The sequence below is a fragment of the Hyperolius riggenbachi genome, chromosome 2 (assembly GCF_040937935.1).
Source record: "Hyperolius riggenbachi isolate aHypRig1 chromosome 2, aHypRig1.pri, whole genome shotgun sequence".
Lineage (NCBI taxonomy): Eukaryota > Metazoa > Chordata > Amphibia > Anura > Hyperoliidae > Hyperolius > Hyperolius riggenbachi.
The window spans coordinates 349,740,425-349,751,800 of record NC_090647.1 but is presented as its reverse complement, the minus strand read 5'-3'; the positions used below and the strand labels follow the sequence as shown (position 1 = coordinate 349,751,800).

At 42.9% G+C, this 11,376-nt stretch overlaps 1 long non-coding RNA gene across 1 annotated transcript; it reads left to right on the top strand.

Annotated features, from left to right (window-relative positions):
- The first annotated feature begins 2,589 nt into the window (after positions 1-2,589).
- LOC137546769 (uncharacterized) lies at positions 2,590-10,889 on the top strand. The gene is made up of 3 exons (XR_011026361.1): positions 2,590-2,741; positions 7,023-7,058; positions 10,536-10,889. It is a non-coding gene; the product is annotated as an uncharacterized lncRNA (long non-coding RNA).
- The last annotated feature ends 487 nt before the right edge of the window (positions 10,890-11,376 follow it).

The following is an 11,376-nucleotide window of genomic DNA, read 5'->3' as shown; positions in this document are numbered from 1 at the left end:
AAAATGTATGTATATCTATTTCCGCATTATATAAATACTGCTTTCCGCATTGTATGTTATATGTTTTATATGCTTTTCCGCATTGTATGAACATTTGCATTGTACGGATAGTTTATTTTCCGCATTGTATGTCTTATGGGTGAGCGTTCACTTAGACGCCTGCGGAGGACCTGATTTTAATATGAGGCGGGTTTTGGGAATGTGGGCGGTGTGTGGGACTATAGAAGCCTGTGTGCTCTGTGTGACGTATGCCCCTGATGAGTCAGTTCCCTGACGAAATGCATAGGGCGGAGCTACGTCACGTGACTGGCACTACGAGGAAGTAGCAGGTTGAAAGGGTCTGAGGCAGCATGTGTGTGAGCGGCTACCCGGGACCGTGGACCACGCATGTACAATACGCTTTATGATCTTCTACGCTTGTGAGTGCAATCTTCTCATATTTTAAAAGTATTAAAAAGGTTTTACACTATTTGGCGCTTTTTAAGTCTTAGATTACTTCGTGAGTGGAAGTGAGCTTTACCATATCCCCTGTCTATGCCTTATATCCAGACCTCCGGATTAGTTGGAGGCTGACTGGGTGAGTGCGGGAGCATTGGGGGGAGTGTGATCCTGTACGAGGTGGAATTTAAGTTCACTTTGATTGGTGATGGGCGATTTTTGAGTGTTGGATTACGCTATGTGCCCTTTCTCTTTACATTCTATGTGACATGTTGGCCAAGCTACAAAGGAATTCGGTTACAGTTCTGGGAAGTCCAGTCGGGTATCCATGACTTCTGGATGGTGACTCTTTGATAAACTGACCTTTGTGAGGTGTTTGAGCCGTGAGCGCTTCTGAACTTTTATGCATATTGATTTTTAGGCTACTTACAGATCGCCATTTATCAGTGCGCTCCACGTAACGATATCTGTTTTCCATAAGCGCAGACTTTTTATTTTTATTTTCTGTTGAATACATCTTGCCCAACCCACTATTCTACTGTAGTTCTCACTGAGACTAAATGTGTAGTCCACATACCTCCCCAAATCACCCTTCGGCTAAGTTCACAGTGGGACATTAAAGTCACACGTTAAAACATAATTTAACGCAGAATAACTCACTGCAATGAAAAATCAATGCCCTGTTCACAGTGCACACGTTGCGTTGGTGTCTAACGCTGTACGTTAAGTGAAAGTACTGCATGCAGTGCGTTATACACGTTATTAGCTGCGTTAGACTGTTTGCACATGCTCAGTAATAACTTAGAGGCATACTTTTCATTGCCTGTATGCTCTACTGCATCTGCTATATGCAACGGTAACGCTGCATTGCGACTTTTTTGGCTCGTAAGTTTGCATTGCAACTTTAACTTCGCATTAAACCGCAATGTCCCACTGTGAATCTAGCCTTCCATCCTTATCACCTGAAAAGAAAAAAAAAATTCAGATAACAGTGTATGTACATAGCTTAACCAGGAAAAGACTTCCTCCCCTTGTCCTTCACATTCTTATCCAATTCTCCATAAAATACTTCATAAAGGGCCTGTACACATTGCTACGCTTGTGCTGCATTTGTAAAATCGCATGCGATTTTTAAATCGCAAAGCCTTTATGAAAATAGAAAATTGCATTGCACCAGGGTAAACAGGTCTTCATGATTTTCCAAAAGACCTTGCAATTAAAAAACGCATGTAATTTTAAAAGCACAGCACAAGTGCAGCAGTGTGTACAGGCCCTAAGAGAAAGCAGGGCAAATATCGGTTTATTTACATAGTAATAAGGATGATCAGGTCCATTCAGTACAAAGTTTAAGGCCTGTTCACATTCACCAACTTAAAACGAGGGATTGCAATTTTGTGTTGCCGAATTGTGATTTTTTTTTGGGGGGGTGATTGAGGCCTAACTCCTTGTATGTGGGAAAATAGGGGGGGGGGGGGTTAGAGCAGTATACAAAAACAAACGAATTTTACATCGTGTCATTTTAAAGAAGCAAGCAGGCATACTAATAAAATACTATTTCACCCCGTACATACTTTACTTTTCACCTCTATGCAGGGGCGTAGCAATAGGGGGTGCAGCGGTAGCGACCGCATCGGGGCCCTTGGGCCAGAGGGGCCCCGCAGGGCCCTCCCTCAACTACAGTATTAGCTCTCTATTGGTCCTGTGCTCATAATAATCACTTCTATATATACATTGAGTAGTGGTAAACATTAACAAGCTCTTCTCCATCCCCTTCTTGCACCTCTGACACTGTAGTTGCCATTGGCAGGTTTTGGTGCGCCGTATCAATTGTTATGTATAGAGTGCCTGGGGGGCCCCATTGTAAAACTTGCATCGGGGCCCACAGCTCCTTAGCTACGCCACTGCCTCTATGTGTCGGTGCCATTGCCTTTCATGTTTTGCAGAGGCTGCAGGTGGGTTCTAAAATGTTTTTCAATCCTACAAATTACAGTAGAGGCAGACTCGCTGTGTGTAACACAGAGGAAAGCTACAGCGCTTTTATGGAAGGAAAATAGCATATCAGAAGGCAATACACATCACAGCTCACAAAGGGAAGGAGTAATTGCTGTACTCTGCAAGACTGAAACATATCAGAAATGTATCCACAGGTGCTGCACGGCTAGTGATGTGACATAAATGGAGATGATGACACGTGTGAACATGGCTGGAAATACAGGACAGCAGTAAAAGGCTACACGAAGGCACGCCTGGGAACTGCCATGGAAAAGAAACACACACAGCTTGGCAAAGAGATAGTCTACAAGGTACATCATTTATTTTGCCAAGTAAATGCTCCTGAAAATGTAATGTTTATTAAACCTCTAAAACAGGCTGTTTTTGTAAGACAGGAATATAAAAATAACTGTACAATGTTCAGAATTCAAACATAACATGACATTTTAAATGATTGTGAAACAGTTTTGCTGCCCAAAGGCTACAATGGGTATGGATTTACAATAGCCAGTGGTAATAAAGATGTCAGACTACATGCAACATTAACAAGACATTGGCCCATAGGCAATTGTTTTTTTTTTTTTCTCCTGAGTTTTCTCCCAAATTATATTTTCAAACGTGTCAATAAAATGTCTTTTAAATCCCCAGCAAGGAAGAAAATACTTAAATAGTGTTGATAGTACTTTTCCACCTATTTTTTGGTACTTTTTCAATTGCAAAGTGCTGAAAAGCCATTCTAAAACAGAAGACGAAAACGTATCTCCTATGAGAAAACTCAGAAGAAAAAAAGTTAATGGCATGTGGGCCAGTGACTAAAGTGGTAATAGTGGGTAAACACAAACAGAAAGGCCACAGTTTGCAACATTGTCTGAGCCACCATGAGAGCATTCTTGGAAAACAGAATCGAAGAATTGCTGCAGTACTTGTATTGTACATATAGTATTGTACATATTAGTAGTATCAGAGTGTAGTAGGTTACTATTGCAAGAGACATAATTATCAATTTTATATACATGTACCATTTATTAAAATGCATTTGCAAATTAAAGACCAACTTCAGTCAAATAGCCTTTTTTATATACACATGATATTTTGCTTTGGAAAGCAAGGTAAATTAAGAGCTTAACTGTACTTCACATACTGAGTATAGACATCTCCATGGATCCAGGAAAGAAACCTAGCAACAGAAATAGCGGAAAACTCATAGTTGCACGGCTGATTGGCAGCTAGCGGCTACGGGTTTGGTAGATTTCCTTCTCTTCCCATCTCGATGGAGATTTTAAGGCCAAGATAATTTTTTACTCACAGTATGTTCAAAATTAAAATGAAGCTTAAAATATTGTTTAGATGTCTAACATAATAGGTTTACTTCTTTTCTTAAGTTCAGAAACGGATATATAAGTTACTGAACTAGACACAGACCTTCTCTTCTTCTCTTCCTACTGTACCAAATGGGAGAGGGAGCTTGATCCTAAAATGGTCCACAATTTGGTTAAACAGTTGGAAAGTCCAGGATCCTGGGCTACAGCTTGTCCAGTTCAAGGCTATCACTAGATGGTATTTAACACCTATACGTTATCAATATTTTCAGAGTGGGGCTAAATGTTGGAGATGTGGCCAGGGAGGGGGTACAGCTACGCACATGTGGTGGTCCTGCCCTGTTATTAAATCTTTTTGGCAGGAAATAGATTTTTCAAGTACCTTGTTGAAAGGTTGTTTTAAGCTAACAGCATCGGAAGCTATCCTCAGTTTTGCTGATAGATATGACAGCATAGGTTGCTGTCTTATAAAAGAAATTGGAACAGTTGTAGCCAAATCTATGATAGCTTTGGCTGGAAAGGCTCTACTCCACCAATATTGATTGAATGGATTAACAAGATGAACACATTGTATGATTGTGGGGAAAACTTGTGGAACCATCTGGTTAAAAATTTGGAGGAGTCCACTTAGAGGGGCAGGGTTTAATTAATTGATCATAGTGATCTGAGGTATACCCTTGGTAGAGATGGGGGGGGGGGGGGGAGGAGGCACGTATAAGACAGGGAATGAGTAATGAATGTGGTAGATGTGAGTGGGAGTTGAAGGTACAAGTGCAAAGGATGTTAGATGAGAGAGGAGAGATGGATATGTTGTACAATAGTGGAGACGGTTATGATGTGATGAATGCAGTAGATGTGTGTGGGAATGTGTAGGAGTGAGGAGTATGTTAGATGGAGGAATGGAGCTGGATATACTAGTGAAGGGATGGGGAGGTGTTCTTTCCACTGCATTATAAAGGTATAAATAAAGATTAATTAACTTTAGAGAAAGGTATACTGAATTACAAACTATGATGAAAGCACCTCTCAGGTCAAGTGTGCGGAAAATAAGCTGTTACACGAATAGTTGAGATTATACGTGCGCTGAGTCTGGGGGAAAAAAAAAAAAAAAGAAAAAAAAAAATAGACACAGACTTCTCTGTCATTATGCCTTTCATGCTATAAAGGATAACTGCAGTTTCATGTATTACAAGTCTTTGTAACAGATAACTATATAGAGTTATGAACTTTGCTTCTTGAAGAAGATAGGACAAGGCAAATGCAGCCCATTGTGTACATAAAGCTGCTGCACAGATCCATATCCATTGTGTCTACAGGCATTTACCTACTGTACCAGTCAAACCAATATGACAGTACACAAGGATCAGTCCATTAATCAGGGTGCTGGTTTACAAGCTGTCCCTTCTACTGTACATCTTGCCAGCACAGCAAGCATTTGGCATACATGTGAAAAGGAACAAGCATGTGGAATAAGAAAGAGCTCTTTTAGGCCAATTCCTTGACCTTTACAAAAAAAAAAATAAAATCTGAAAGGACACCTGAAGTGACAGGGATATGAAAGCTGCCATATTTATTTCCTTTTAAGCAATACCAGTTGCCTGACAGCCCTGCTGATATACGGCTGATATACGGCTGCAGTAGTGTCTGAATCACATCACACATCACACCTGAAACAAGCATGCAGCTAATCTTGTCAGATTTGACAAATGTCAGAAATGCCTGATCTGCTGCATGCTTGTTCAGGGTCTATGGCTAATAGTATTAAGCCTCATTAACATGGTACAATTTTCTGTCAGATCGGATGTATTAGACAGATCTATTAGATAATTTCCAACCGGTCCAATCAGATTGCATTCGATTTTGCAATAGATTTGAGGTACTTATTAAAGCAAAATTTATCACAAAATTGCTCTGAAACATTGGCAGAGGATCAGTAGGATTGCCAGGCAATTGGTATTGCTTAAAAATGAAATAAATATGGCAGCCTTCATATACCTCTCACTTCAGGTTCCCTTTAAGCTATGTACATATCTTAGGGTCTTTTCACACTGCATCAGTTGCATTGCAGAATAAGGCCTGGGGCACACCAAAACCCGCTAGCAGATCCACAAAATGCTAGATTTTGAAACGCTTTTTCTTATTTTTCTGTAGCGTTTCAGCTAGCATTTTGCGGTTTTGGGAAGCGTTTTTGGTGTAGTAGATTTCATATATTGTTACAGTAAAGCTGTTACTGAACAGCTTCTGTAACAAAAACGCCTGCAAATCCGCTCTGAACTGCTGTTTTTCAGAGCGGTTTGCGTTTTTCCTATACTTTACATTGGAGGCAGAAACGCCTCCGCAACCCAAAAAATGCCTCACCCCGGGAGTATGCGTTTCAGCAAAACGCCTCCCGCTCTGGTGTGAACCACCCCATTGAGATACATTGACCAAGCGTATCCGCAGCCGCAAGCAGCTGCAAACGCCGAAAAACCCGCTCGGTGTGCACCAGCCCTTAGTCTGCATGTCAACTCACTGTCCATACAATTCTTTTGGCCTGTTCACATCTCTGTAATGGATTGTGTTATCCTAACTCACTACATGCAGGCTTTGAATGAACGTCTATGTTCAAGCGCCCATCCAGCATTGGTGCAAAGTGCTATCAAGTGCCTGCCAGTGCAGGAGAGCAGCTGACGTGGTGAATTCTCCGCCGGTCAGCTACCAGTCTGAAAGGGGTCTTACACTTTCAATCAGTCATGATTATTCTGGGTAACAATTTGCCAACAACCACAGCACAGACATGCTCATCATACTGCTAAAGAATAAGCTGCCCCGCATTACTAGAGACAATAGACTGTCACCTGAAATAATCATAAAGGATCATCAAACATCTACGGTGTGCATATTACTTATGGCTGGCAGGGGGAATTGTAGAGTAAAGAAGGGGCTAATGCCAATTATCTCTGACCGGCCCAATTGTTTTTATTGATCGATTTTGTATAGAAGTGATTGGAAAAATGATCAGAAACCAGATCTGACCTGCCAGAAATAATCACTTCAACCAGTCTATCTGATGGGAAATTGCATGGTGTGTACCAAGCATAAGGATGCAGAAAAGGATCTGTGCAACTAGAGTGCACTATGCAGGTATACTTCCACCTTGTCAGATCTCCCTTTCAGAGATATAGATCACTTCAGTCAGTCAGACGCAAACCTATATTTTCATTTACCATCTTTGATAGCTGTGACATCATGAGAAGGATGCACTGCTTTAAATCTTTTAAAATTCTTTTACAGATGTAGAACTGTAAAATACCAGGTGAACCATAAACAGTAAGTGCTTTTTCATGTATAGATTGCTGACATTACACTTTGGTTAAGTCCCGTGAAACAAAATCTTAGTGGAATTATTAACTGGCCTTTGATAACACTGTAGTAACTTTAATAATAGAGCAACCAATGATATCTATGGTATTTATTTTGAACTGCAATGTCTGGCAGTTGCCATAGGTTACTGAAAATCACTTATTGAGAAAAAGGTTTTAATGTATCCTAGCCTTCAAGAGATAATCCGAACTTTAACCAAAGGACTGTAACTGTCTGTTACTATGAAAATAAAAAGTGCAAGTGCAAAAAGGAATTAGGCCCCTTTAGTCAGGTGAACTGCGATCTTCTTCAGCATTTACCACACACACAAGCGCCATTCAAGTGCAATTTAAATGCAGCCGAATGTAACACCATGCGTGTCAGCGTGAGGTGGTGTTACTCTGCAATAGAAAACCACAACATGTCGTGTCTGAGCACGGCTTAGGCTGTGCTCAGGTGTGACTCTAGAGGGATGCTCCCGTCAGCCACCAGTTCCGAGTGCTAGCAAGTAGCCAGCTGGTGCACAAAAACAGTTGACGGGGGTGAATTCACGGTTTTCAACTGCCTGTCTAAAAGAGGCCTTAGTAGTATGAGATGTTTTACTGACTGTACCAGAAACAATACAGCCTGATTGAGAGACAACGGATGGGTGGTTTCAGACTAGGAGAAATAGCTCACCGTCCAGAACGATGGCTGCATGCACCTGTACATACCTGTCACGTTGGCTGGGACTCCATAGTTCTAGGCAAGTTTGCTTTCTCACTAGCGCATGTTCAAAACAGCTGCAGCTGATAACTAGGGATGAGCAAACAGTTTTGTGAAAAGCAAAACTGTGTCTGCTCGTGTACAAGGAGGGTGCTGTAGCAGAGAGGGTTACTTTACCTGTAGGACTGCCTTTTGCAACTGCGCTGTATGCTACAGTCCATCCTCCAGATACTTCCTCCTTCACAGCCAGACTTCCACTGTGAGGAAGTATCAGGAGGATGAAGTGCAGCTGCAAGAGGCAATTAACCCTCTCTGTTGCAGCTCCCTCCTCAGACATGAGCAGATACAGCTTAGTTTCTTACAAAACTGTCTCGCTTAACCCTATGGATAACTTGTGGACAGAAAAAAGTCAGGGTATCTGAGGATACATACAGACACCTCTAGCTGTTTGTGCATCTTACATGCTAATAGTTTACAAGGCTTATATTTAACAAATGTTCATCGTAAGTGGATAGTGAATAAAAACAACACACACTTAAAGGGAACCTTAACTGAGAGGGATATGGAGGTTTCCTTTTAAAGGACTTACGAGGCCAATTTTAGAAAAAAAAAAAAAAAAAAAAGATACCTGCATCAATTTGTAAGGCACGGAGGACGCCGTCCGCGCCGTTCCGCTGGGTCCCCGCCGCTCAATAGCCCCCCTAACGGCCCCCAACCGCACGGCCCGGGTTAGGCTCTCCAGCCTGCACAAAGATGGCCGCCGGAGCTGGCCGCGGCTGCGCAGCTCTAAGGCCAACCCTCCAATCCACGCTACAGGAAACAGCCTGTTACATGGATCAGGGGGTTGGCTCTAGAGCTGCGCAGCCACACCCGCGGCTATGCGGAATGCGCAGCCGCGGCTAGCCATCTTTGTGCAGGCTGGAGAGCCTGACCTGGGCTGTGCGGTCGGGGGGCCATTGAGCGGCGGGGACCCGGCAGAACGGCATGAAGGGCGCGGACGGCGTGCTCTGTGCCTTACAAATTGATGCAAGTATCTAACTTTTATTTTTTTTTCTAAAATTGGCCTCGTAAGTCCTTTAAACAATACCAGTTGCCTGGCAGTCCTGCTAATCTCTTTGGCTACAGTGGTGGCTGAATCACACATGCGGCTGATGCGGCTCGATTGATAGGATTCGACAGGTCCGATCTCGCCGAGGCCGATTCCCCGCGAGAGGACAATAGCGGGGAATCGAGCGGAAGATAAGCGGCGCCGGCGGGGACGAGGGGTTATCGAATCCGACGCGGACGAGCGGAGACGCGGGGGATGCGGAAGAGTCGATTCGGCGGCTAATCGAGCCGCCGGATCGCTCCGTGTAGACCAGGCTTAAAAGGAATCTGAAGTGAGGAAACCCCCTTCAGGTTTCATACATACCTATGTAGAGGGAAGGCTCTGGAGGTAGCTTCCTGCTCCCGTCATTCCAGGGACATCCCCGGTTAAAGTAACACGTCCTCCTAGGTCTTGTAGCACTTCTCAGCCAGCCTTTGGAACTATACAAAAATTTAATGCTTTATCTGTGCATGGATCAATGTCATACATAGAAAACATGTACCTTTTGCTCAGACAGTATTGAGCGAGACAAAGCACTCCATATTCATTACGATACACAAACAACCAAGCATCTGGGATCATTTGTCATTCCCGAGTGGTTTCAAAGACGAGTGGATCTGTACTGTGCAAGTGCGAGTCTGAACTCGTCTATGCACAGTACAGATACGCTCGTCTTCGGAAATACTCAGGAACGCTGCCTCAGGAGTGTCGAAAACCTAGGAGGAAGAATAAATTCAACTGGGGATGATGGGAAGTACCAAGGACAGGGAAGACTAAGGTATCCACAGCTTTCCCTCTACTTAAGTATGAAACCTGAATCAAATTTCTCACTTCAGATGCTTTAAATTCCAGGACATTTTAAATAGTGATGAAAGGGGTCAGAGACTTCAGGAGTGTTTTTTTCTTTACTTGATCTCATCTATTCCACATACCTAAATATGGTTTTACAATGCACAGAATGGCTTACCAGAGCTGCAGAATGTGCAGTGTCTGTTCTATAGAGACTGGCATGTTTCTTAAAATTCTGCAAATGTATTGGAATTGCCTGACTCTTAAGCAGCGTACACACGCCGGACTTTAGGCAACGATGGGTCCGTCGTTGCCTCCCGCTGGGTGGCGTGCCAGCGACAGTCCGGCGTGTGTACGCTCTGTCGTCAGACTGATACGGCTGTTTCTAAACGATCCGCCCGGCAGATCGCTCAGAAACAGCCGTATCAGTCTGACGACAGAGCGTACACACGCCGGACTGTCGCTGGCACGCCCACCCAGCGGGAGGCAACGACGGACCCGTCGTTGCCTAAAGTCCGGCGTGTGTACGGACCTTTAACAGTTAATTTCTGCCTCTAAAAGGTAGATAGATACACACAAATTTCCCCTTTGTGTCACCCACCAGGATTGAACTTGATCCTGTGGGTGACATCGCAAGGCTATAATAGCCAAGCAATGCTTTCTGTATCTAGGAACAAAGGGGCAGCCTCTGTGAGTCGGGTAAAGAGGGGAACAATGGACTGACACCAACTGTCACCATTAAACGAGCTTGTAGGGCACCTGTACACATGCCAGATTCTAAGATAAGACAGCACTAACCAAGAACAGTCTAGCGTATGTACAAGGTTTAAGCTTCTCTGAACGAAGAATGCTTACATTTGAAGGAGGCAGGATGGATGGGAACAGGTTCAGAGAGTTAACTGCTATGGACTACAGTGAATTATTTAGCAAGCAGTGGGAATATCTGGTCACATAATGAGAAGACCGGAATCTTTTGGAGAAATCTTTGATGCATGGAAAAAACTGAGGGCAAAAGAAGAAGAGGACGGCAGAGGCCATGGACAAGCCTATGCAACAGGTGAAAGAAGCAGTGACTGACAGACACCTCTGGTGTGTAGAATTACATATGGTCACAAAAAGGGTTCAATAGCCAAAGTGAAGAGATCTTTTCTCAGACATATTCTGGTGGCTGCTAGACAAATTATAACGAGACGTAAATTACTACTCCTCAACTCCCTGAACTAATAAAATCATTTAACCATATAAAGCAAATGGAAGAATTAATACACTCCTCGCAAAATAGATTAAAGAAATATATCTCAAATTGGGCATGCTGTATATAAGAGATTCACTCACAGATAAAGCTACTTTGGATGAATTATTATTGCCAGTACCTGAATCATAAAGGAGAGCCCATGCCCACATCCTACACAATTCACTGACTCTTGCCGTTACCCACTCAGTATAGATACATAATTACCGGTAGTGCAAGTGAGCTCAAAGCCCAGGCTCTTTGTCTCCTTTCTGCATCTACTTCTATTTCTTTTTCCCCCTTTATCTGTACTACTTCTCTCTCTTCTATCTGTTTTATTAAATTTGATTGGCTCCAGCCAGAAACTAGTGACTACTGTTTATACTATGCAAACATTGTTTGCAGTATATTTGTTTAATGCTTACATTGCTATGTAACAATGTTTGTACATTTGCTTTATGGAGACTCATACT